The following is a 20,605-nucleotide window of genomic DNA, read 5'->3' as shown; positions in this document are numbered from 1 at the left end:
TGCTGCTCTCCAACAGAGGGCCATGCTGACTCTGGTTTCTTCATAACGCACAAGTCTTTGCTTTACTAAAGACTTCCGTGGAGAGGAACAAACATGAGTTGAATATATTTTTGGCTTTGCTTGTATGATTGAGCCTTATGAAATTGTGAAAAGTCAAAGAGCTGTCTAGGTCAGAAATCAAGCGCCACAAAGGAGAGCTTGGGCGGAGGTGATAAGCAGCAGTTGTTGTTATGCACACCTACGAACGGGGTACCACAACAAGTGAGATTTGTGCCAAGAGCTTGACGTGACATCCAACACTTGGGGCTTATCGCCTCGGCCTTTGGCTAAGATCAAGTGTAGTATCTGTTCTTATCAGTTTAATATCTGATATGTCCTCTATATGAGGACTACATATTAAGCAGATTTTTGGCATGAGGCAGAAATTGGAGCTTGCTCCTTCTCTCCACGCATCGACCTAGCATTGCAGTGCTGCTGGGAACGGTGCACTCTGTTCTTACCTTGTAGAAAACCAAACACTCAAACAATTGTCGCGTATCAAAAGTGAATTCTACACTGGCTCAATGAAACTGAGGTAACGGCCTGGCACACAAGTGTGAAACCGCTCTGATGGCTCACTGCTTAGTGACGTGACCATGCACGGGTCACAATGAGCTTGAACTGGATTCCAAATTGAGTTAGAAGCGTTTGTCAAGAATGGAAACTTGCTTTCACTCAAGACCTTCTGGGAGACTTGGTGAGAAACCAGAGTCAGCATTTTGGAGCGAATGTAAGTGGTTCAGGGATGTATTGCTTAGGCAGGCTTAAAAGCCAATCACAGTAGTCAGGGCAGGAGGTAATAAAGACGTGTATAATTTTGGGTGTGGCAGATGGGGGCGGGTTGGGGAAATGTTGCATACTGGGATCTGACATGGAAAGCAAAGAGAGGCCCACCGTGAAGGTGGTGATGTGACCGAGAGGCTCCTCTGCTGCTCTCCAACAGAGGGCCATGCTGACTCTTGGTTCTCTTCATAACGCACAAGTCTTTCGCCTTTTACTAAAGACTTCCGTGGAGAGGAACAAACATGAGTTGAATATATTTTTGGCAGGCTTTGCTGATGGCTGAGCCTTATGAAATTGTGAAAAGTCAAAGAGCTGTCTAGGTCAGAAACAAACGCCAGGCAGAGAGCTTGGGCGGAGGTGATAAGCAGCAGCCATTGTTATGCACACCTACGAACGGGGTACCACAACAAGTGAGATTTGTGCCAAGAGCTTGGCGGACATCCAACACTTGGGGCTTATCGCCTCGGCCTTTGGCTAAGATCAATGTAGTATCTGTTCTTATCAGTTTAATATCTGATATGTCCTCTATATGAGGACTACATATTAAGCAGATTTTTGGCATGAGGGGCAGTAAATTGGAGCTTGCCTTTCTCTCCACGCATCGACTTACTGCAGGGCAGTGCCGCTGGAACGGTGCACTCTGTTCTTACCTTGTAGAAAACCAAACACTCAAACAATTGTCGCATATCAAAAGTGAATTCTACACTGGCTCAATGAAACTGAGGTAACGGCCTGGCACACACAAGTGTGTGAAACCGCTCTGATGGCTCACTGCTTAGTGACGTGACCATGCACCGGGTCACAATGAGCTTGAACTGATTCCAAATTGAGTTAGAAGCGTTTGTCAAGAAATGGAAACTTGCTTCACTCAAGACCTTCTGGGAGACTTGTGAGAAACCAGAGTCAGCATTTTGGAGCGAATGTAAGTGGTTCAGGGATGTATTGCTTAGGCAGGCTTAAAAGCCAATCACAGTAGTCAGGGCAGGAGGTATAAAGACGTGTATAATTTTGGTTGGCAGATGGGGGCGGGTTGGGAATGTTGCATACTGGGATCTGACATGCGAAAGCAAAGAGAGGCCTACCGTGAAGGTGGTGATCAGACCGAGAGGCTCCTCTGCTGCTCTCCAACAGAGGGCCATGCTGACTCTGGTTTCTCTTCATAACGCACAAGTCTTTCGCCTTTACTAAAGACTTTGGTGAGAGGAACAAACATGAGTTGAATATATTTTTGCAGGCTTTGTATGACTGCTTTATGAAATTGTGAAAAGTCAAAGAGCTGTCTAGGCAGGAAATCAAGCGCCACAAAGGAGAGCTTGGGCGGAGGTGATAAGCAGCAGCCATTGTTATGCACACCTACGAACGGGTACCACAACAAGTGAGATTTGTGCCAAGAGCTTGGCGTGACATCCAACACTTGGGGCTTATCGCTCGGCCTTTGGCTAAGATCAAGTGTGTAGTATCTGTTCTTATCAGTTTAATATCTGATATGTCCTCTATATGAGGACTACATATTAAGCAGATTTTTGGCATGAGGGGCAGAAAATTGGAGCTTGCTCCTTTCTCTCCACGCATCGACCTAGCATTGCAGTGCAGCTGGGAACGGTGCACTCTGTTCTTACCTGTAGAAAACCAAACCTCAAACAATTGTCGCGTATCAAAAGTGAATTTACACTGGCTCAATGAAAGGAGGTAACCGCCTGGCACACACAAGTGTGTGAAACCGCTCTGATGGCTCACTGCTTTAGTGACGTGACCATGCACGGGTCACAATGAGCTTGAACTGGATTCCAAATTGAGTTAGAAGCGTTTGTCAAGAATGGAAACTTGCTTTCACTCAAGACCTTCTGGGAGACTTGGTGAGAAACCAGAGTCAGCATTTTGGAGCGAATGTAAGTGGTTCAGGATGTATTGCTTAGGCAGGCTTAAAAGCCAATCACAGTAGTCAGGCAGGAGGTAATAAAGACGTATAATTTTGGTTGGCAGATGGGGGGGGTTGGGAATGTTGCATACTGGGATCTGACATGGAAAGCAAAGAGAGGCCTACCGTGAAGGTGGTGATCAGACCGAGAGGCTCCTCTGCTGCTCTCCAACAGAGGGCCATGCTGACTCTGGTTTCTTCATAACGCACAAGTCTTTCGCCTTTACTAAAGACTTCCGTGGAGAGGAACAAACATGAGTTGAATATATTTTTGGCAGGCTTTGCTGTATGGCTGAGCCTTATGAAATTGTGAAAAGTCAAAGAGCTGTCTAGGTCAGAAATCAAGCGCCACAAAGGAGAGCTTGGGCGGAGGTGATAAGCAGCAGCCATTGTTATGCACACCTACGAACGGGTACCACAACAAGTGAGATTTGTGCCAAGAGCTTGGCGTGACATCCAACACTTGGGGCTTATCGCTTCTCGGCCTTTGGCTAAAGATCAAGTGTAGTATCTGTTCTTATCAGTTTAATATCTGATATGTCCTCTATATGAGGACTACATATTAAGCAGATTTTTGGCATGAGGGGCAGTAAGTTTGAGCTTGCTCCTTTCCACGCATCGACCTAGCATTGCAGTGCCGCTGGGAACGGTGCACTCTGTTCTTACCTTGTAGAAAACCAAACACTCAAACAATTGTCGCGTATCAAAAGTGAATTCTACACTGGCTCAATGAAACTGAGGTAACGGCCTGGCACACAAGTGTGTGAAACCGCTCTGATGGCTCACTGCTTAGTGACGTGACCATGCACGGGTCACAATGAGCTTGAACTGATTCCAAATTGAGTTAGAAGCGTTTGTCAAGAATGGAAACTTGCTTTCACTCAAGACCTTCTGGGAGACTTGGTGAGAAACCAGAGTCAGCATTTTGGAGCGAATGTAAGTGGTTCAGGGATGTATTGCTTAGGCAGGTTAAAAGCCAATCACAGTAGTCAGGCAGGAGGTAATAAAGACGTGTTAATTTTGGTTGGCAGATGGGGGCGGTTGGGAATGTTGCATACTGGGATCTGACATGAAAGCAAAGAGAGGCCTACCGTGAAGGTGGTGACTCAGACCGAGAGGCTCCTCTGCTGCTCTCCAACAGAGGGCCATGCTGACTCTGGTTTCTTCATAACGCAAGTCTTTCGCCTTTACTAAAGACTGGGGAGAGGAACAAACATGAGTTGAATATATTTTTGGCAGGCTTTGCTGTATGGCTGAGCCTTATGAAATTGTGAAAAGTCAAAGAGCTGTCTAGGTCAGAAATCAAGCGCCACAAAGGAGAGCTTACGGAGGTGATAAGCAGCAGCCATTGTTATGCACACCTACGAACGGGGTACCACAACAAGTGAGATTTGTGCCAAGAGCTTGGCGTGGACATCCAACACTTGGGGCTTATCGCTTCTCGGCCTTTTGGCTAAGATCAAGTGTAGTATCTGTTCTTATCAGTTTAATATCTGATATGTCCTCTATATGAGGACTACATATTAAGCAGATTTTTGGCATGAGGGGCAGAAATTTGGAGCTTGCTCCTTTCTCTCCACGCATCGACCTAGCATTGCAGTGCCGCTGGGAACGGTGCACTCTGTTCTTACCTTGTAGAAAACCAAACACTCAAACAATTGTCGCGTATCAAAAGTGAATTCTACACTGGCTCAATGAAAGTGAGGTAACGGCCTGGCACACACAAGTGTGTGAAACCGCTCTGATGGCTCACTGCTTAGTGACGTGACCATGCACGGGTCACAATGAGCTGAACTGGATTCCAAATTGAGTTAGAAGCGTTTGTCAAGAATGGAAACTTGCTTTCACTCAAGACCTTCTGGGAGACTTGGTGAGAAACCAGAGTCAGCATTTTGGAGCGAATGTAAGTGGTTCAGGGATGTATTGCTTAGGCAGGCTTAAAAGCCAATCACAGTAGTCAGGGCAGGAGGTAATAAAGACGTGTATAATTTTGGTTGGCAGATGGGGGCGGGTTGGGAATGTTGCATACTGGGATCTGACATGTGAAAGCAAAGAGAGGCCTACCGTGAAGGTGGTGATCAGACCGAGAGGCTCCTCTGCTGCCCTCCAACAGAGGGCCATGCTGACTTGGTTTCTCTTCATAACGCACAAGTCTTTCGCTTTTACTAAAGACTTCCGTGGAGAGGAACAAACATGAGTTGAATATATTTTTGGCAGGCTTTGCTGTATGGCTGAGCCTTATGAAATTGTGAAAAGTCAAAGAGCTGTCTAGGTCAGAAATCAAGCGCCACAAAGGAGAGCTTGGGCGGAGGTGATAAGCAGCAGCCATTGTTATGCACACCTACGAACGGGTACCACAACAAGTGAGATTTGTGCCAAGAGCTTGGCGTGGACATCCAACACTTGGGGCTTATCGCTCCGGCCTTTGGCTAAGATCAAGTGTAGTATCTGTTCTTATCAGTTTAATATCTGATATGTCCTCTATATGAGGACTACATATTAAGCAGATTTTTGGCATGAGGGGCAGAAATTTGGAGCTTGCTCCTTTCTCTCCACGCATCGACCCTAGCATTGCAGTGCCGCTGGGAACGGTGCACTCTGTTCTTACCTTGTAGAAAACCAAACACTCAAACAATTGTCGCATATCAAAAGTGAATTCTACACTGGCTCAATGAAACTGAGGTAACGGCCTGGCACACACAAGTGTGTGAAACCGCTCTGATGGCTCACTGCTTAGTGACGTGACCAGGCAAGGGGTCACAATGAGCTTGAACTGGATTCCAAATTGAGTTAGAAGCGCTTGTCAAGAATGGAAACTTGCTTTCACTCAAGACCTTCTGGGAGACTTCGTGAGAAACCAGAGTCAGCATTTTGGAGCGAATGTAAGTGGTTCAGGGATGTATTGCTTAGGCAGGCTTAAAAGCCAATCACAGTAGTCAGGGCAGGAGGTAATAAAGACGTGTATAATTTTGGTTGGCAGATGGGGGCGGGTTGGGAATGTTGCATACTGGGATCTGACATGGAAAGCAAAGAGAGGCCTACCGTGAAGGTGGTGATCAGACCGAGAGGCTCCTCTGCTGCTCTCCAACAGAGGGCCATGCTGACTCTGGTTTCTTCATAACGCAATGTCTTTCGCCTTTACTAAAGACTTCCGTGAGAGGAACAAACATGAGTTGAATATATTTTTGGCAGGCTTTGCTGTATGGCTGAGCCTTATGAAATTGTGAAAAGTCAAAGAGCTTTCAGGTAGGAAATCAAGCGCCACAAAGGAGAGCTTTGGGAGGAGGTGATAAGCAGCAGCCATTGTTATGCACACCTACGAACGGGTACCACAACAAGTGAGATTTGTGCCAAGAGCTTGGCGTGGACATCCAACACTTGGGGCTTATCGCCTCGGCCTTTTGGCTAAGATCAAGTGTAGTATCTGTTCTTATCAGTTTAATATCTGATATGTCCTCTATATGAGGACTACATATTAAGCAGATTTTTGGCATGAGGGGCAGAAATTTGGAGCTTCCCTTTCTCTCCACGCATCGACCTAGCATTGCAGTGCCACTGGGAACGGTGCACTCTGTTCTTACCTTGTAGAAAACCAAACACTCAAACAATTGTCGCAGATCAAAAGTGAATTCTACACTGGCTCAATGAAACTGAGGTAATCGGCCTGGCACACACAAGTGTGTGAAACCGCTCTGATGGCTCACTGCTTAGTGACGTGACCATGCACGGGGTCACAATGAGCTTGAACTGGATTCCAAATTGAGTTAGAAGCGCTTGTCAAGAATGGAAACTTGCTTTCACTCAAGACCTTCTGGGAGACTTGGTGAGAAACCAGAGTCAGCATTTTGGAGCGAATGTAAGTGGTTCAGGGATGTATTGTTTAGCAGGCTTAAAAGCCAATCACAGTAGTCAGGGCAGGAGGTAATAAAGACGTGTATAATTTGGTTGGCAGATGGGCGGGTTGGGAATGTTGCATACTGGGATCTGACACGCGGAAAGCAAAGAGAGGCCTACCGTGAAGGTGGTGATCAGACCGAGAGGCTCCTCTGCTGCTCTCCAACAGAGGGCCATGCTGACTCTGGTTTCTCTTCATAACGCAAGTCTTTCGCCTTTACTAAAGACTTCCGTGGAGAGGAACAAACATGAGTTGAATATATTTTGGCAGGCTTTGCTGTATGGCTGAGCCTTATGAAATTGTGAAAAGTCAAAGAGCTGTCTAGGTCAGAAATCAAGCGCCACAAAGGAGAGCTTGGAAGGAGGTGAAAGCAGCAGCCATTGTTATGCACACCTACGAACGGGTACCACAACAAGTGAGATTTGTGCCAAGAGCTTGTGGACATCCAACACTTGGGGCTTATCGCTTCTCGGCCTTTGGCCAAGATCAAGTGTAGTATCTGTTCTTATCAGTTTAATATCTGATATGTCCTCTATATGAGGACTACATATTAAGCAGATTTTTGGCATGAGGGGCAGAAATTTGAGCTGTTCTTTTTCCACGCATCGATCTAGCATTGCAGTGCCCTGGGAACGGTGCACTCTGTTCTTACCTTGTAGAAAACCAAACACTCAAACAATTGTCGCGTATCAAAAGTGAATTCTACACTGGCTCAATGAAAGTGAGGTGAACGGCCTGGCACACACAAGTGTGTGAAACCGCTGATGGCTCACTGCTTAGTGACGTGATCATGCACGGGGTCACAATGAGCTTGAACTGGATTCCAAATTGAGTTAGAAGCGTTTGTCAAGAATGGAAACTTGCTTTCACTCAAGACCTTCTGGGAGACTTGGTGAGAAACCAGAGTCAGCATTTTGGAGCGAATGTAAGTGGTTCAGGATGTATTGCTTAGGCAGGCTTAAAAGCCAATCACAGTAGTCAGGGCAGGAGGTAATAAAGACGTGTATAATTTTGGTTGGCAGATGGGGGCGGGTTGGGAATGTTGCATACTGGGATCTGACATGCGGAAAGCAAAGAGAGGCCTACCGTGAAGGTGGTGATCAGACCGAGAGGCTCCTCTGCTGCTCTCCAACAGAGGGCCATGCTGACTCTGGTTTCTCTTCATAACGCAAGTCTTTCGCCTTTACTAAAGACTTCCGTGGAGAGGAACAAACATGAGTTGAATATATTTTGGCAGGCTTTGCTGTATGGCTGAGCCTTATGAAATTGTGAAAAGTCAAAGAGCTGTCTAGGTCAGAAAATCAAGCGCCACAAAGGAGAGCTTGGGCGGAGGTGATAAGCAGCAGCCATTGTTATGCACACCTACGAACGGGTACCACAACAAGTGAGATTTGTGCCAAGAGCTTGGCGTGGACATCCAACACTTGGGGCTTATCGCTTCTCGGCCTTTGGCTAAGATCAAGTGTAGTATCTGTTCTTATCAGTTTAATATCTGATATGTCCTCTATATGAGGACTACATATTAAGCAGATTTTTGGCATGAGGGGCAGAAATTTGGAGCTTGCTCCTTCTCTCCACGCATCGACCTAGCATTGCAGTGCCGCTGGGAACGGTGCACCTGTTCTTACCTTGTAGAAAACCAAACACTCAAACAATTGTCGCGTATCAAAAGTGAATTCTACACTGGCTCAATGAAACTGAGGTAACGGCCTGGCACACAAGTGTGTGAAACCGCTCTGATGGCTCACTGCTTAGTGACGTGACCATGCACGGGTCACAATGAGCTTGAACTGGATTCCAAATTGAGTTAGAAGCGTTTGTCAAGAATGGAAACTTGCTTTCACTCAAGACCTTCTGGGAGACTTGGTGAGAAACCAGAGTCAGCATTTTGGAGCGAATGTAAGTGGTTCAGGGATGTATTGCTTAGGCAGGCTTAAAAGCCAATCACAGTAGTCAGGGCAGGAGGTAATAAAGACGTGTATAATTTTGGTTGGCAGATGGGGGCGGGTTGGGAATGTTGCATACTGGGATCTGACATGGAAAGCAAAGAGAGGCTCACCGTGAAGGTGGTGATCAGACCGAGAGGCTCCTCTGCTGCCTCCAACAGAGGGCCATGCTGACTCTGGTTTCTCTTCATAACGCACAAGTCTTTCGCCTTTACTAAAGACTTCCGTGGAGAGGAACAAACATGAGTTGAATATATTTTTGGCAGGCTTTGCTGTATGGCTGAGCCTTATGAAATTGTGAAAAGTCAAAGAGCTGTCTAGGTCAGAAATCAAGCGCCACAAAGGAGAGCTTGGGCGGAGGTGATAAGCAGCAGCCATTGTTATGCACACCTACGAACGGGGTACCACAACAAGTGAGATTTGTGCCAAGAGCTTGGCGTGGACATCCAACACTTGGGGCTTATCGCCTCTCGGCCTTTGGCTAAGATCAAGTGTAGTATCTGTTCTTATCAGTTTAATATCTGATATGTCCTCTATATGAGGACTACATATTACAGATTTTTGGCATGAGGGGCAGAAATTTGAGCTTGTCTTTCTCTCCACGCATCGACCTAGCATTGCAGTGCCGCTGGGAACGGTGCACTCTGTTCTTACCTTGTAGAAAACCAAACACTCAAACAATTGTCGCGTATCAAAAGTGAATTCTACACTGGCTCAATGAAACTGAGGTAACGGCCTGGCACACACAAGTGTGTGAAACCGCTCTGATGGCTCACTGCTTAGTGACGTGACCATGCACGGGGTCACAATGAGCTTGAACTGGATTCCAAATTGAGTTAGAAGCTTTGTCAAGAATGGAAACTTGCTTTCACTCAAGACCTTCTGGGAGACTTGGTGAGAAACCAGAGTCAGCATTTTGGAGCGAATGTAAGTGGTTCAGGGATGTATTGCTTAGGCAGGCTTAAAAGCCAATCACAGTAGTCAGGGCAGGAGGTAATAAAGACGTGTATAATTTTGGTTGGCAGATGGGGGCGGGTTGGGAATGTTGCATACTGGGATCTGACATGGAAAGCAAAGAGAGGCCTACCGTGAAGGTGGTGATCAGACCGAGAGGCTCTGCTGCTCTCCAACAGAGGGCCATGCTGACTCTGGTTTCTCTTCATAACGCACAAGTCTTTCGCCTTTACTAAAGACTTCCGTGAGGAGAAACAAACATGAGTTGAATATATTTTTGGCAGGCTTTGCTGTATGGCTGAGCCTTATGAAATTGTGAAAAGTCAAAGAGCTGTCTAGGTCAGGAAATCAAGCGCCACAAAGGAGAGCTTGGGCGGAGGTGATAAGCAGCAGCCATTGTTATGCACACCTACGAACGGGTACCACAACAAGTGAGATTTGTGCCAAGAGTTTGGCGCGTGACATCCAACACTTGGGGCTTATCGCCTCGGCCTTTGGCTAAGATCAGTGTAGTATCTGTTCTTATCAGTTTAATATCTGATATGTCCTCTATATGAGGACTACATATTAAGCAGATTTTTGGCATGAGGGGCAGAAATTGGAGCTTGTCCTTTCTCCACGCATCGACCTAGCATTGCAGTGCCGCTGGGAACGGTGCACTCTGTTCTTACCTTGTAGAAAACCAAACACTCAAACAATTGTCGCGTATCAAAAGTGAATTTTACACTGGCTCAATGAAACTGAGGTAACGGCCTGGCACACACAAGTGTGTGAAACCGCTCTGATGGCTCACTGCTTAGTGACGTGACCATGCACGGGTCACAATGAGCTTGAACTGGATTCCAAATTGAGTTAGAAGCGTTTGTCAAGAATGGAAACTTGCTTTCACTCAAGACCTTCTGGGAGACTTGGTGAGAAACCAGAGTCAGCATTTTGGAGCGAATGTAAGTGGTTCAGGGATGTATTGCTTAGGCAGGCTTAAAAGCCAATCACAGTAGTCAGGGCAGGAGGTAATAAAGACGTGTATAATTTTGGTTGGCAGATGGGGGCGGGTTGGGAATGTTGCATACTGGGATCTGACATGAAAGCAAAGAGAGGCCTACCGTGAAGGTGGTGATGAGACCGAGAGGCTCCTCTGCTGCTCTCCAACAGAGGGCCATGCTGACTCTGGTTTCTTCATAACGACAAGTCTTTCGCCTTTACTAAAGACTTCGTGGAGAGGAACAAACATGAGTTGAATATATTTTGGAGGTATTTGCTGTATGGCTGAGCCTTATGAAATTGTGAAAAGTCAAAGAGCTGTCTAGGTCAGAAATCAAGCGCTTGGGCCAAAGGAGAGCTTGGGCGGAGGTGATAAGCAGCAGCCATTGTTATGCACACCTACGAACGGGTACCACAACAAGTGAGATTTGTGCCAAGAGCTTGGCGTGACATCCAACACTTGGGGCTTATCGCTCGGCCTTTGGCTAAGATCAAGTGTAGTATCTGTTCTTATCAGTTTAATATCTGATATGTCCTCTATATGAGGACTACATATTAAGCAGATTTTTGGCATGAGGGGCAGAAATTTGGAGCTTGCTCCTTTCTCTCCACGCATCGACCTAGCATTGCAGTGCCGCTGGGAACGGTGCACTCTGTTCTTACCTTGTAGAAAACCAAACACTCAAACAATTGTCGCGTATCAAAAGTGAATTCTACACTGGCTCAATGAAACTGGAGGTAATGGCCTGGCACACACAAGTGTGTGAAACCGCTCTGATGGCTCACTGCTTAGTGACGTGACCATGCACGGGTCACAATGAGCTTGAACTGGATTCCAAATTGAGTTAGAAGCGTTTGTCAAGAATGGAAACTTGCTTTCACTCAAGACCTTCTGGGAGACTTGGTGAGAAACCAGAGTCAGCATTTTGGAGCGAATGTAAGTGGTTCAGGGATGTATTGCTTAGGCAGGCTTAAAAGCCAATCACAGTAGTCAGGCAGGAGGTAATAAAGACGGTATAATTTTGGTTGGCAGATGGGGGCGGGTTGGGAATGTTGCATACTGGGATCTGACATGCGGAAAGCAAAGAGAGGCCTACCGTGAAGGTGGTGATCAGACCGAGAGGCTCCTCTGCTGCTCTCCAACAGAGGGCCATGCTGACTCTGGTTTCTCTTCATAACGACAAGTCTTTCGCCTTTACTAAAGACTTCCGTGAGAGGAACAAACATGAGTTGAATATATTTTGGCAGGCTTTGCTGTATGGCTGAGCCTTATGAAATTGTGAAAAGTCAAAGAGCTGTCTAGGTCAGAAATCAAGCGCCACAAAGGAGAGCTTGGGCGGAGGTGATACAGCAGCTGCCATTGGCACACCTACGAACGGGTACCACAACAAGTGAGATTTGTGCCAAGAGCTTGGCGTGACATCCAACACTTGGGGCTTATCGCTTCTCGGCCTTTGGCTAAGATCAATGTAGTATCTGTTCTTATCAGTTTAATATCTGATATGTCCTCTATATGAGGACTACATATTAAGCAGATTTTGGCATGAGGGGCAGAAATTTGAGCTTGCTCTTTTCTCCACGCATCGACCTAGCATTGCAGTGCCGCTGGGAACGTGTGCACTCTGCTCTTGTAGAAAACCAAACACTCAAACAATTGTCGCGTATCAAAAGTGAATTCTACACTGGCTCAATGAAACTGAGGTAACGGCCTGGCACACACAAGTGTGTGAAACCGCTCTGATGGCTCACTGCTTAGTGACGTGACCATGCACGGGTCACAATGAGCTTGAACTGGATTCCAAATTGAGTTAGAAAGGCGTTTGTCAAGAATGGAAACTTGCTTTCACTCAAGACCTTCTGGGAGACTTGGTGAGAAACCAGAGTCAGCATTTTGGAGCGAATGTAAGTGGTTCAGGGATGTATTGCTTAGGCAGGCTTAAAAGCCAATCACAGTAGTCAGGGCAGGAGGTAATAAAGACGTGTATAATTTTGCTGGCAGATGGGGGGGGTTGGGAATGTTGCATACTGGGATCTGACATGCGGAAAGCAAAGAGAGGCCTACCGTGAAGGTGGTGATGTGACCGAGAGGTCCTCTGCTGCCTCCAACAGAGGGCCATGCTGACTCTGGTTTCTCTTCATAACGCACAAGTCTTTCGCCTTTACTAAAGACTTCCGGGAGAGGAACAAACATGAGTTGAATATATTTTGGCAGGCTTTGCTGTATGGCTGAGCCTTATGAAATTGTGAAAAGTCAAAGAGCTGTCTAGGTCAGAAATCAAGCGCCACAAAGGAGAGCTTGGGCGGAGGTGATAAGCAGCAGCCATTGTTATGCACACCTACGAACGGGGTACCACAACAAGTGAGATTTGTGCCAAGAGCTTGGCGTGACATCCAACACTTGGGGCTTATCGCCTCGGCCTTTTGGCTAAGATCAAGTAGTATCTGTTCTTATCAGTTTAATATCTGATATGTCCTCTATATGAGGACTACATATTAAGCAGATTTTTGGCATGAGGGCAGAAATTTGAGCTTGCTCCTTTCTCTCCACGCATCGACCTAGCATTGCAGTGCCGCTGGGAACGGTGCACTCTGTTCTTACTCGTAGAAAACCAAACACTCAAACAATTGTCGCGTATCAAAAGTGAATTCTACACTGGCTCAATGAAACTGAGGTAACGGCCTGGCACACACAAGTGTGTGAAACCGCTCTGATGGCTCACTGCTTAAAGTGACGTGACCATGCACGGGTCACAAATGAGCTTGAACTGGATTCCAAATTGAGTTAGAAGCGTTTGTCAAGAATGGAAACTTGCTTTCACTCAAGACCTCTGGGAGACTTGGTGAGAAACCAGAGTCAGCATTTTGGAGCGAATGTAAGTGGTTCAGGATGTATTGCTTAGGCAGGCTTAAAAGCCAATCACAGTAGTCAGGGCAGGAGGTAATAAAGACGTATATAATTTTGCTGGCAGATGGGGCGGGTTGGGAATGTTGCATACTGGGATCTGACATGCGGAAAGCAAAGAGAGGCCTACCGTGAAGGTGGTGATCAGACCGAGAGGCTCCTCTGCTGCTCTCCAACAGAGGGCCATGCTGACTCTGGTTTCTCTTCATAACGCAAGTCTTTCGCTTCTTTACTAAAGACTCCGTGGAGAGGAACAAACATGAGTTGAATATATTTTTGGCAGGCTTGCTGTATGGCTGAGCCTTGAAATTGTGAAAAGTCAAAGAGCTGTCTAGGTCAGGAAATCAAGCGCCACAAAGGAGAGCTTGGGCGGAGGTGATAAGCAGCAGCCATTGTTATGCACACCTACGAACGGGGTACCACAACAAGTGAGATTTGTGCCAAGAGCTTGGCGTGGACATCCAACACTTGGGGCTTATCGCTTCTCGGCCTTTTGGCTAAGATCAAGTGTAGTATCTGTTCTTATCAGTTTAATATCTGATATGTCCTCTATATGAGGACTACATATTAAGCAGATTTTTGGCATGAGGGGCAGAAATTTGGAGCTTGCTCCTTTCTCTCCACGCATCGACCTAGCATTGCAGTGCCGCTGGGAACGGTGCACTCTGTTCTTACCTTGTAGAAAACCAAACACTCAAACAATTGTCGCGTATCAAAAGTGAATTCTACACTGGCTCAATGAAACTGAGGTAACGGCCTGGCACACACAAGTGTGTGAAACCGCTCTGATGGCTCACTGCTTAGTGACGTGACCATGCACGGGGTCACAATGAGCTTGAACTGGATTCCAAATTGAGTTAGAAGCGTTTGTCAAGAATGGAAACTTGCTTTCACTCAAGACCTTCTGGGAGACTTGGTGAGAAACCAGAGTCAGCATTTTGGAGCGAATGTAAGTGGTTCAGGGATGTACAGGCTTAAAAGCAAAAGCCAATCACAGTAGTCAGGGCAGGAGGTAATAAAGACGAGTATAATTTTGCTTGGCAGATGGGGCGGGTTGGGAATGTTGCATACTGGGATCTGACATGCGAAAGCAAAGAGAGGCCTACCGTGAAGGTGGTGATCGTGACCGAGAGGCTCCTCTGCTGCTCTCCAACAGAGGGCCATGCTGACTCTGGTTTCTCTTCATAACGCAAGTCTTTCGCCTTTACTAAAGACTTCCGTGGAGAGGAACAAACATGAGTTGAATATATTTTGGCAGGCTTTGCTGTATGGCTGAGCCTTATGAAATTGTGAAAAGTCAAAGAGCTGTCTAGGTCAGAAATCAAGCGCCACAAAGGAGAGCTTGGGCGGAGGTGATAAGCAGCAGCCATTGTTATGCACACCTACGAACGGGGTACCACAACAAGTGAGATTTGTGCCAAGAGCTTGGCGTGACATCCAACACTTGGGGCTTATCGCCTCGGCCTTTTGGCTAAGATCAAGTGTAGTATCTGTTCTTATCAGTTTAATATCTGATATGTCCTCTATATGAGGACTACATATTAAGCAGATTTTTGGCATGAGGGGCAGAAATTTGAGCTTGCTCCTTTCTCTCCACGCATCGACCTAGCATTGCAGTGCCGCTGGGAACGGTGCACTCTGTTCTTACCTTGTAGAAAACAAACACTCAAACAATTGTCGCGTATCAAAAGTGAATTCTACACTGGCTCAATGAAACTGAGGTAACGGCCTGGCACACACGTGTGTGAAACCGCCTGATGGCTCACTGCTTAGTGACGTGACCATGCACGGGGTCACAATGAGCTTGAACTGGATTCCAAATTGAGTTAGAAGCGTTTGTCAAGAATGGAAACTTGCTTTCACTCAAGACCTTCTGGGAGACTTGGTGAGAAACCAGAGTCAGCATTTTGGAGCAATGTAAGTGGTTCAGGGATGTATTGCTTAGGCAGGCTTAAAAGCCAATCACAGTAGTCAGGGCAGGAGGTAATAAAGACGTGTATAATTTTGGTTGGCAGATGGGGCGGGTTGGGAATGTTGCATACTGGGATCTGACATGGAAAGCAAAGAGAGGCCTACCGTGAAGGTGGTGATAAGACCGAGAGGCTCCTCTGCTGCTCTCCAACAGAGGGCCATGCTGACTCTGGTTTCTCTTCATAAACACAAGTCTTTCGCCTTTACTAAAGACTTCCGTGGAGAGGAACAAACATGAGTTGAATATATTTTTGGCAGGCTTTGCTGTATGGCTGAGCCTTATGAAATTGTGAAAAGTCAAAGAGCTGTCTAGGTCAGGAAATCAAGCGCCACAAAGGAGAGCTTGGGCTGAGGTGATAAGCAGCAGCCATTGTTATGCACACCTACGAACGGGTACCACAACAAGTGAGATTTGTGCCAAGAGCTTGGCGTGACATCCAACACTTGGGGCTTATCGCTCGGCCTTTGGCTAAGATCAAGTGTAGTATCTGTTCTTATCAGTTTAATATCTGATATGTCCTCTATATGAGGACTACATATTAAGCAGATTTTTGGCATGAGGGGCAGAAATTTGGAGCTTGCTCCTTTCTCTCCACGCATCGACCTAGCATTGCAGTGCCGCTGGGAACGGTGCACTCTGTTCTTACCTTGTAGAAAACCAAACACTCAAACAATTGTCGCGTATCAAAAGTGAATTCTACACTGGCTCAATGAAAGTGAGGTAACGGCCTGGCACACACAAGTGTGTGAAACCGCTCTGATGGCTCACTGTTTAGTGACGTGACCATGCACGGGTCACAATGAGCTTGAACTGGATTCCAAATTGAGTTAGAAGGTTTGTCAAGAATGGAAACTTGCTTTCACTCAAGACCTTCTGGGAGACTTGGTGAGAAACCAGAGTCAGCATTTTGGAGCGAATGTAAGTGGTTCAGGGATGTATTGCTTAGGCAGGCTTAAAAGCCAATCACAGTAGTCAGGCAGGAGGTAATAAAGACGTGTATAATTTGGTTGGCAGATGGGGGCGGGTGGGAATGTTGCATACTGGGATCTGACATGCGGAAAGCAAAGAGAGGCCTACCGTGAAGGTGGTGATCAGACCGAGAGGCTCCTCTGCTGCTCTCCAACAGAGGGCCATGCTGACTCTGGTTTCTCTTCATAACGCACAAGTCTTTCGCCTTTACTAAAGACTTCGTGGAGAGGAACAAACATGAGTTGAATATATTTTTGGCAGGCTTTGCTGTATGGCTGAGCCTTATGAAATTGTGAAAAGTCAAAGAGCTGTCTAGGTCAGAAATCAAGCGCCACAAAGGAGAGCTTGGGCGGAGGTGATAAGCAGCAGCCATTGTTATGCACACCTACGAACGGGGTACCACAACAAGTGAGATTTGTGCCAAGAGCTTGGCGGACATCCAACACTTGGGGCTTATCGCTCTCGCCTTTTGGCTAAGATCAAGTGTAGTATCTGTTCTTATCAGTTTAATATCTGATATGTCCTCTATATGAGGACTACATATTAAGCAGATTTTTGGCATGAGGGGCAGAAATAATGAGCTTGCTCCTTTCTCTCCACGCATCGACCTAGCATTGCAGTGCCGCTGGGAACGGTGCACTCTGTTCTTACCTTGTAGAAAACCAAACACTCAAACAATTGTCGCGTATCAAAAGTGAATTCTACACTGGCTCAATGAAACTGAGGTAACGGCCTGGCACACACAAGTGTGTGAAACCGCTCTGATGGCTCACTGCTTAGTGACGTGACCATGCACGGGGTCACAATGAGCTTGAACTGGATTCCAAATTGAGTTAGAAGCGTTTGTCAAGAATGGAAACTTGCTTTCACTCAAGACCTTCTGGGAGACTTGGTGAGAAACCAGAGTCAGCATTTTGGAGCGAATGTAAGTGGTTCAGGATGTATTGCTTAGGCAGGCTTAAAAGCCAATCACAGTAGTCAGGGCAGGAGGTAAAAGACGTGTATAATTTTGGTTGGCAGATGGGGCGGGTTGGGAATGTTGCATACTGGGATCTGACATGCGGAAAGCAAAGAGAGGCCTACCGTGAAGGTGGTGATCAGACCGAGAGGCTCCTCTGCTGCTCTCCAACAGAGGGCCATGCTGACTTGGTTTCTCTTCATAACGCAAGTCTTTCGCCTTTACTAAAGACTTCCGTGGAGAGGAACAAACATGAGTTGAATATATTTTGGCAGGCTTTATGGCTGAGCCTTATGAAATTGTGAAAAGTCAAAGAGCTGTCTAGGTCAGAAATCAAGCGCCACAAAGGAGAGCTTGGGCGGAGGTGATAAGCAGCAGCCATTGTTATGCACACCTACGAACGGGTACCACAACAAGTGAGATTTGTGCCAAGAGCTTGGCGTGACATCCAACACTTGGGCTTATCGCCGGCCTTTGGCCAAGATCAAGTAGTAGATCTGTTCTTATCAGTTTAATATCTGATATGTCCTCTATATGAGGACTACATATTAAGCAGATTTTTGGCATGAGGGGCAGAAATTTGAGCTTGCTCCTTTCTCTCCACGCATCGACCTAGCATTGCAGTGCTGCTGGGAACGGTGCACTCTGTTCTTACCTTGTAGAAAACCAAACACTCAAACAATTGTTGCGTATCAAAAGTGAATTCTACACTGGCTCAATGAAACTGAGGTAACGGCTCAGGCACACAAGTGTGTGAAACCGCTCTGATGGCTCACTGCTTAGTGACGTGACCATGCACGGGTCACAATGAGCTTGAACTGGATTCCAAATTGAGTTAGAAGCGTTTGTCAAGAATGGAAACTTGCTTTCACTCAAGACCTTCTGGGAGACTTGGTGAGAAACCAGAGTCAGCATTTTGGAGCGAATGTAAGTGGTTCAGGGATGTATTGCTTAGGCAGGCTTAAAAGCCAATCACAGTAGTCAGGGCAGGAGGTAATAAAGACGTGTATAATTTTGGTTGGCAGATGGGGCGGGTTGGGAATGTTGCATACTGGGATCTGACATGTGGAAAGCAAAGAGAGGCCTACCGTGAAGGTGGTGATCAGACCGAGAGGCTCCTCTGCTGCTCTCCAACAGAGGGCCATGCTGACTCTGGTTTCTTCATAACGCACAAGTCTTTCGCCTTTTACTAAAGACTTCCGTGGAGAGGAACAAACATGAGTTGAATATATTTTTGCAGGCTTTGCTGTATGGCTGAGCCTTATGAAATTGTGAAAAGTCAAAGAGCTGTCTAGGTCAGGAAATCAAGCGCCACAAAGGAGAGCTTGGGCGGAGGTGATAAGCAGCAGCCATTGTTATGCACACCTACGAACGGGGTACCACAACAAGTGAGATTTGTGCCAAGAGCTTGGCGTGACATCCAACACTTGGGGCTTATCGCCCGGCCTTTGGCTAAGATCAAGTGTAGTATCTGTTCTTATCAGTTTAATATCTGATATGTCCTCTATATGAGGACTACATATTAAGCAGATTTTTGGCATGAGGGGCAGAAATTTGGAGCTTGCCCTTTCTCTCCACGCATCGACCTAGCATTGCAGTGCCGCTGGGAACGGTGCACTCTGTTCTTACCTTGTAGAAAACCAAACACTCAAACAATTGTCGCGTATCAAAAGTGAATTCTACACTGGCTCAATGAAACTGAGGTAACGGCCTGGCACACACAAGTGTGTGAAACCGCTCTGATGGCTCACTGTTTAGTGACGGACCATGCACGGGTCACAATGAGCTTGAACTGGATTCCAAATTGAGTTAGAAGCGTTTGTCAAGAATGGAAACTTGCTTTCACTCAAGACCTTCTGGGAGACTTGGTGAGAAACCAGAGTCAGCATTTTGGAGCGAATGTAAGTGGTTCAGGGATGTATTGCTTAGGCAGGCTTAAAAGCCAATCACAGTAGTCAGGGCAGGAGGTAATAAAGACGGTATAATTTTGGTTGGCAGATGGGGGCGGGTTGGGAATGTTGCATACTGGGATCTGACATGGAAAGCAAAGAGAGGCCTACCGTGAAGGTGGTGATCTGACCGAGAGGCTCCTCTGCTGCTCTCCAACAGAGGGCCATGCTGACTCTGGTTTCTCTTCATAACGCACAAGTCTTTCAGCCTTTACTAAAGACTTCGTGGAGAGGAACAAACATGAGTTGAATATATTTTTGGCAGGCTTTGTTGTATGGCTGAGCCTTATGAAATTGTGAAAAGTCAAAGAGCTGTCTAGGTCAGAAATCAAGCGCCACAAAGGAGAGCTTGGGCGGAGGTGATAAGCAGCAGCCATTGTTATGCACACCTACGAACGGGGTACCACAACAAGTGAGATTTGTGCCAAGAGCTTGGCGTGACATCCAACACTTGGGGCTTATCGCTCGGCCTTTGGCTAAGATCAAGTGTAGTATCTGTTCTTATCAGTTTAATATCTGATATGTCCTCTATATGAGGACTACATATTAGCAGATTTTTGGCATGAGGGGCAGAAATTTGGAGCTTGCTCCTTTCTCTCCACGCATCGACCTAGCATTGCAGTGCCGCTGGGAACGGTGCACTCTGTTCTTACCTTGTAGAAAACCAAACACTCAAACAATTGTCGCGTATCAAAAGTGAATTTACACTGGCTCAATGAAACTGAGGTAACGGCCTGGCACACACAAGTGTGTGAAACCGCCTGATGGCTCACTGCTTAGTGACGTGACCATGCACGGGGTCACAATGAGCTTGAACTGGATTCCAAATTGAGTTAGAAGCGTTTGTCAAGAATGGAAACTTGCTTTCACTCAAGACCTTCTGGGAGACTTGGTGAGAAACCAGAGTCAGCATTTTGGAGCGAATGTAAGTGGTTCAGGGATGTATTGTTTAGGCAGGCACTTAAAAGCCAATCACAGTAGTCAGGGCAGGAGGTAATAAAGACGTGAAAATTTTTGGTTGGCAGATGGGGCGGGTTGGGAATGTTGCATACTGGGATCTGACATGGAAAGCAAAGAGAGGCCTACCGTGAAGGTGGTGACTCAGACCGAGAGGCTCCTCTGCTGCTCTCCAACAGAGGGCCATGCTGACTTTGGTTTCTCTTCATAACGCACAAGTCTTTCGCCTTTACTAAAGACTTCCGTGGAGAGGAACAAACATGAGTTGAATATATTTTTGGCAGGCTTTGCTGTATGGCTGAGCCTTATGAAATTGTGAAAAGTCAAAGAGCTGTCTAGGTCAGAAATCAAGCGCCACAAAGGAGAGCTTGGGCGGAGGTGA

The 20,605-nt window shown here is 46.5% G+C and overlaps 39 non-coding genes and 4 pseudogenes across 39 annotated transcripts; all 43 read left to right on the top strand.

Annotated features, from left to right (window-relative positions):
* The first annotated feature begins 26 nt into the window (after window positions 1-26).
* On the top strand, window positions 27-133 carry LOC124853965 (annotated as a pseudogene).
* Window positions 134-307: 174 nt separating this feature from the next.
* On the top strand, window positions 308-494 carry LOC124852675. Its single transcript, XR_007033098.1, has one exon. It is a non-coding gene; the product is annotated as a U2 spliceosomal RNA (small nuclear RNA).
* A 498-nt stretch (window positions 495-992) lies between these two features.
* Window positions 993-1,104, top strand: LOC124853335. Its single transcript, XR_007033678.1, has one exon. It is a non-coding gene; the product is annotated as a U5 spliceosomal RNA (small nuclear RNA).
* A 173-nt stretch (window positions 1,105-1,277) lies between these two features.
* On the top strand, window positions 1,278-1,466 carry LOC124853004. The gene has a single exon (XR_007033417.1). It is a non-coding gene; the product is annotated as a U2 spliceosomal RNA (small nuclear RNA).
* Window positions 1,467-1,963: 497 nt separating this feature from the next.
* LOC124853945 lies at window positions 1,964-2,072 on the top strand. The gene has a single exon (XR_007034260.1). It is a non-coding gene; the product is annotated as a U5 spliceosomal RNA (small nuclear RNA).
* A 173-nt stretch (window positions 2,073-2,245) lies between these two features.
* LOC124852683 lies at window positions 2,246-2,435 on the top strand. The gene has a single exon (XR_007033106.1). It is a non-coding gene; the product is annotated as a U2 spliceosomal RNA (small nuclear RNA).
* Window positions 2,436-2,925: 490 nt separating this feature from the next.
* Window positions 2,926-3,035, top strand: LOC124853701. The gene has a single exon (XR_007034040.1). It is a non-coding gene; the product is annotated as a U5 spliceosomal RNA (small nuclear RNA).
* Window positions 3,036-3,212: 177 nt separating this feature from the next.
* Window positions 3,213-3,400, top strand: LOC124852716. The gene has a single exon (XR_007033139.1). It is a non-coding gene; the product is annotated as a U2 spliceosomal RNA (small nuclear RNA).
* Window positions 3,401-3,891: 491 nt separating this feature from the next.
* Window positions 3,892-3,996, top strand: LOC124854069 (annotated as a pseudogene).
* A 177-nt stretch (window positions 3,997-4,173) lies between these two features.
* Window positions 4,174-4,365, top strand: LOC124852999. The gene has a single exon (XR_007033412.1). It is a non-coding gene; the product is annotated as a U2 spliceosomal RNA (small nuclear RNA).
* A 498-nt stretch (window positions 4,366-4,863) lies between these two features.
* Window positions 4,864-4,974, top strand: LOC124853557. Its single transcript, XR_007033899.1, has one exon. It is a non-coding gene; the product is annotated as a U5 spliceosomal RNA (small nuclear RNA).
* Window positions 4,975-5,152: 178 nt separating this feature from the next.
* LOC124852673 lies at window positions 5,153-5,342 on the top strand. The gene has a single exon (XR_007033096.1). It is a non-coding gene; the product is annotated as a U2 spliceosomal RNA (small nuclear RNA).
* A 499-nt stretch (window positions 5,343-5,841) lies between these two features.
* LOC124854008 lies at window positions 5,842-5,949 on the top strand (annotated as a pseudogene).
* A 176-nt stretch (window positions 5,950-6,125) lies between these two features.
* LOC124852766 lies at window positions 6,126-6,315 on the top strand. Its single transcript, XR_007033188.1, has one exon. It is a non-coding gene; the product is annotated as a U2 spliceosomal RNA (small nuclear RNA).
* Window positions 6,316-6,813: 498 nt separating this feature from the next.
* LOC124853758 lies at window positions 6,814-6,922 on the top strand. The gene has a single exon (XR_007034097.1). It is a non-coding gene; the product is annotated as a U5 spliceosomal RNA (small nuclear RNA).
* Window positions 6,923-7,096: 174 nt separating this feature from the next.
* On the top strand, window positions 7,097-7,281 carry LOC124852856. Its single transcript, XR_007033277.1, has one exon. It is a non-coding gene; the product is annotated as a U2 spliceosomal RNA (small nuclear RNA).
* Window positions 7,282-7,780: 499 nt separating this feature from the next.
* Window positions 7,781-7,889, top strand: LOC124853757. Its single transcript, XR_007034096.1, has one exon. It is a non-coding gene; the product is annotated as a U5 spliceosomal RNA (small nuclear RNA).
* A 179-nt stretch (window positions 7,890-8,068) lies between these two features.
* On the top strand, window positions 8,069-8,258 carry LOC124854086. The gene has a single exon (XR_007034333.1). It is a non-coding gene; the product is annotated as a U2 spliceosomal RNA (small nuclear RNA).
* Window positions 8,259-8,752: 494 nt separating this feature from the next.
* On the top strand, window positions 8,753-8,864 carry LOC124853416. The gene has a single exon (XR_007033759.1). It is a non-coding gene; the product is annotated as a U5 spliceosomal RNA (small nuclear RNA).
* A 179-nt stretch (window positions 8,865-9,043) lies between these two features.
* On the top strand, window positions 9,044-9,229 carry LOC124852736. The gene has a single exon (XR_007033158.1). It is a non-coding gene; the product is annotated as a U2 spliceosomal RNA (small nuclear RNA).
* A 495-nt stretch (window positions 9,230-9,724) lies between these two features.
* Window positions 9,725-9,836, top strand: LOC124853465. Its single transcript, XR_007033808.1, has one exon. It is a non-coding gene; the product is annotated as a U5 spliceosomal RNA (small nuclear RNA).
* A 178-nt stretch (window positions 9,837-10,014) lies between these two features.
* On the top strand, window positions 10,015-10,200 carry LOC124852907. Its single transcript, XR_007033324.1, has one exon. It is a non-coding gene; the product is annotated as a U2 spliceosomal RNA (small nuclear RNA).
* Window positions 10,201-10,697: 497 nt separating this feature from the next.
* LOC124854053 lies at window positions 10,698-10,803 on the top strand (annotated as a pseudogene).
* A 182-nt stretch (window positions 10,804-10,985) lies between these two features.
* Window positions 10,986-11,173, top strand: LOC124854340. The gene has a single exon (XR_007034584.1). It is a non-coding gene; the product is annotated as a U2 spliceosomal RNA (small nuclear RNA).
* A 499-nt stretch (window positions 11,174-11,672) lies between these two features.
* Window positions 11,673-11,781, top strand: LOC124853893. Its single transcript, XR_007034219.1, has one exon. It is a non-coding gene; the product is annotated as a U5 spliceosomal RNA (small nuclear RNA).
* Window positions 11,782-11,955: 174 nt separating this feature from the next.
* On the top strand, window positions 11,956-12,142 carry LOC124852861. Its single transcript, XR_007033282.1, has one exon. It is a non-coding gene; the product is annotated as a U2 spliceosomal RNA (small nuclear RNA).
* A 493-nt stretch (window positions 12,143-12,635) lies between these two features.
* On the top strand, window positions 12,636-12,745 carry LOC124853670. Its single transcript, XR_007034010.1, has one exon. It is a non-coding gene; the product is annotated as a U5 spliceosomal RNA (small nuclear RNA).
* Window positions 12,746-12,921: 176 nt separating this feature from the next.
* Window positions 12,922-13,109, top strand: LOC124852763. The gene has a single exon (XR_007033186.1). It is a non-coding gene; the product is annotated as a U2 spliceosomal RNA (small nuclear RNA).
* Window positions 13,110-13,607: 498 nt separating this feature from the next.
* On the top strand, window positions 13,608-13,717 carry LOC124853946. Its single transcript, XR_007034261.1, has one exon. It is a non-coding gene; the product is annotated as a U5 spliceosomal RNA (small nuclear RNA).
* Window positions 13,718-13,895: 178 nt separating this feature from the next.
* LOC124852990 lies at window positions 13,896-14,087 on the top strand. Its single transcript, XR_007033403.1, has one exon. It is a non-coding gene; the product is annotated as a U2 spliceosomal RNA (small nuclear RNA).
* Window positions 14,088-14,584: 497 nt separating this feature from the next.
* On the top strand, window positions 14,585-14,693 carry LOC124853756. The gene has a single exon (XR_007034095.1). It is a non-coding gene; the product is annotated as a U5 spliceosomal RNA (small nuclear RNA).
* A 176-nt stretch (window positions 14,694-14,869) lies between these two features.
* LOC124854305 lies at window positions 14,870-15,060 on the top strand. Its single transcript, XR_007034549.1, has one exon. It is a non-coding gene; the product is annotated as a U2 spliceosomal RNA (small nuclear RNA).
* Window positions 15,061-15,553: 493 nt separating this feature from the next.
* LOC124853665 lies at window positions 15,554-15,664 on the top strand. The gene has a single exon (XR_007034005.1). It is a non-coding gene; the product is annotated as a U5 spliceosomal RNA (small nuclear RNA).
* Window positions 15,665-15,842: 178 nt separating this feature from the next.
* Window positions 15,843-16,030, top strand: LOC124854339. The gene has a single exon (XR_007034583.1). It is a non-coding gene; the product is annotated as a U2 spliceosomal RNA (small nuclear RNA).
* Window positions 16,031-16,526: 496 nt separating this feature from the next.
* Window positions 16,527-16,637, top strand: LOC124853646. Its single transcript, XR_007033986.1, has one exon. It is a non-coding gene; the product is annotated as a U5 spliceosomal RNA (small nuclear RNA).
* A 175-nt stretch (window positions 16,638-16,812) lies between these two features.
* LOC124854373 lies at window positions 16,813-17,004 on the top strand. Its single transcript, XR_007034617.1, has one exon. It is a non-coding gene; the product is annotated as a U2 spliceosomal RNA (small nuclear RNA).
* Window positions 17,005-17,501: 497 nt separating this feature from the next.
* On the top strand, window positions 17,502-17,610 carry LOC124853840. Its single transcript, XR_007034175.1, has one exon. It is a non-coding gene; the product is annotated as a U5 spliceosomal RNA (small nuclear RNA).
* A 168-nt stretch (window positions 17,611-17,778) lies between these two features.
* On the top strand, window positions 17,779-17,966 carry LOC124852962. Its single transcript, XR_007033378.1, has one exon. It is a non-coding gene; the product is annotated as a U2 spliceosomal RNA (small nuclear RNA).
* Window positions 17,967-18,464: 498 nt separating this feature from the next.
* On the top strand, window positions 18,465-18,577 carry LOC124853524. Its single transcript, XR_007033866.1, has one exon. It is a non-coding gene; the product is annotated as a U5 spliceosomal RNA (small nuclear RNA).
* Window positions 18,578-18,751: 174 nt separating this feature from the next.
* LOC124852772 lies at window positions 18,752-18,940 on the top strand. The gene has a single exon (XR_007033195.1). It is a non-coding gene; the product is annotated as a U2 spliceosomal RNA (small nuclear RNA).
* Window positions 18,941-19,436: 496 nt separating this feature from the next.
* LOC124853799 lies at window positions 19,437-19,548 on the top strand. Its single transcript, XR_007034138.1, has one exon. It is a non-coding gene; the product is annotated as a U5 spliceosomal RNA (small nuclear RNA).
* Window positions 19,549-19,726: 178 nt separating this feature from the next.
* On the top strand, window positions 19,727-19,913 carry LOC124852688. Its single transcript, XR_007033110.1, has one exon. It is a non-coding gene; the product is annotated as a U2 spliceosomal RNA (small nuclear RNA).
* Window positions 19,914-20,412: 499 nt separating this feature from the next.
* Window positions 20,413-20,524, top strand: LOC124853473. The gene has a single exon (XR_007033815.1). It is a non-coding gene; the product is annotated as a U5 spliceosomal RNA (small nuclear RNA).
* Window positions 20,525-20,605: the final 81 nt, after the last annotated feature.

This window comes from Hippoglossus stenolepis, chromosome 10, assembly GCF_022539355.2.
Source record: "Hippoglossus stenolepis isolate QCI-W04-F060 chromosome 10, HSTE1.2, whole genome shotgun sequence".
Taxonomy (NCBI): Eukaryota; Metazoa; Chordata; class Actinopteri; order Pleuronectiformes; family Pleuronectidae; genus Hippoglossus; species Hippoglossus stenolepis.
This window is presented reverse-complemented; position numbering and strand designations above follow the sequence as displayed.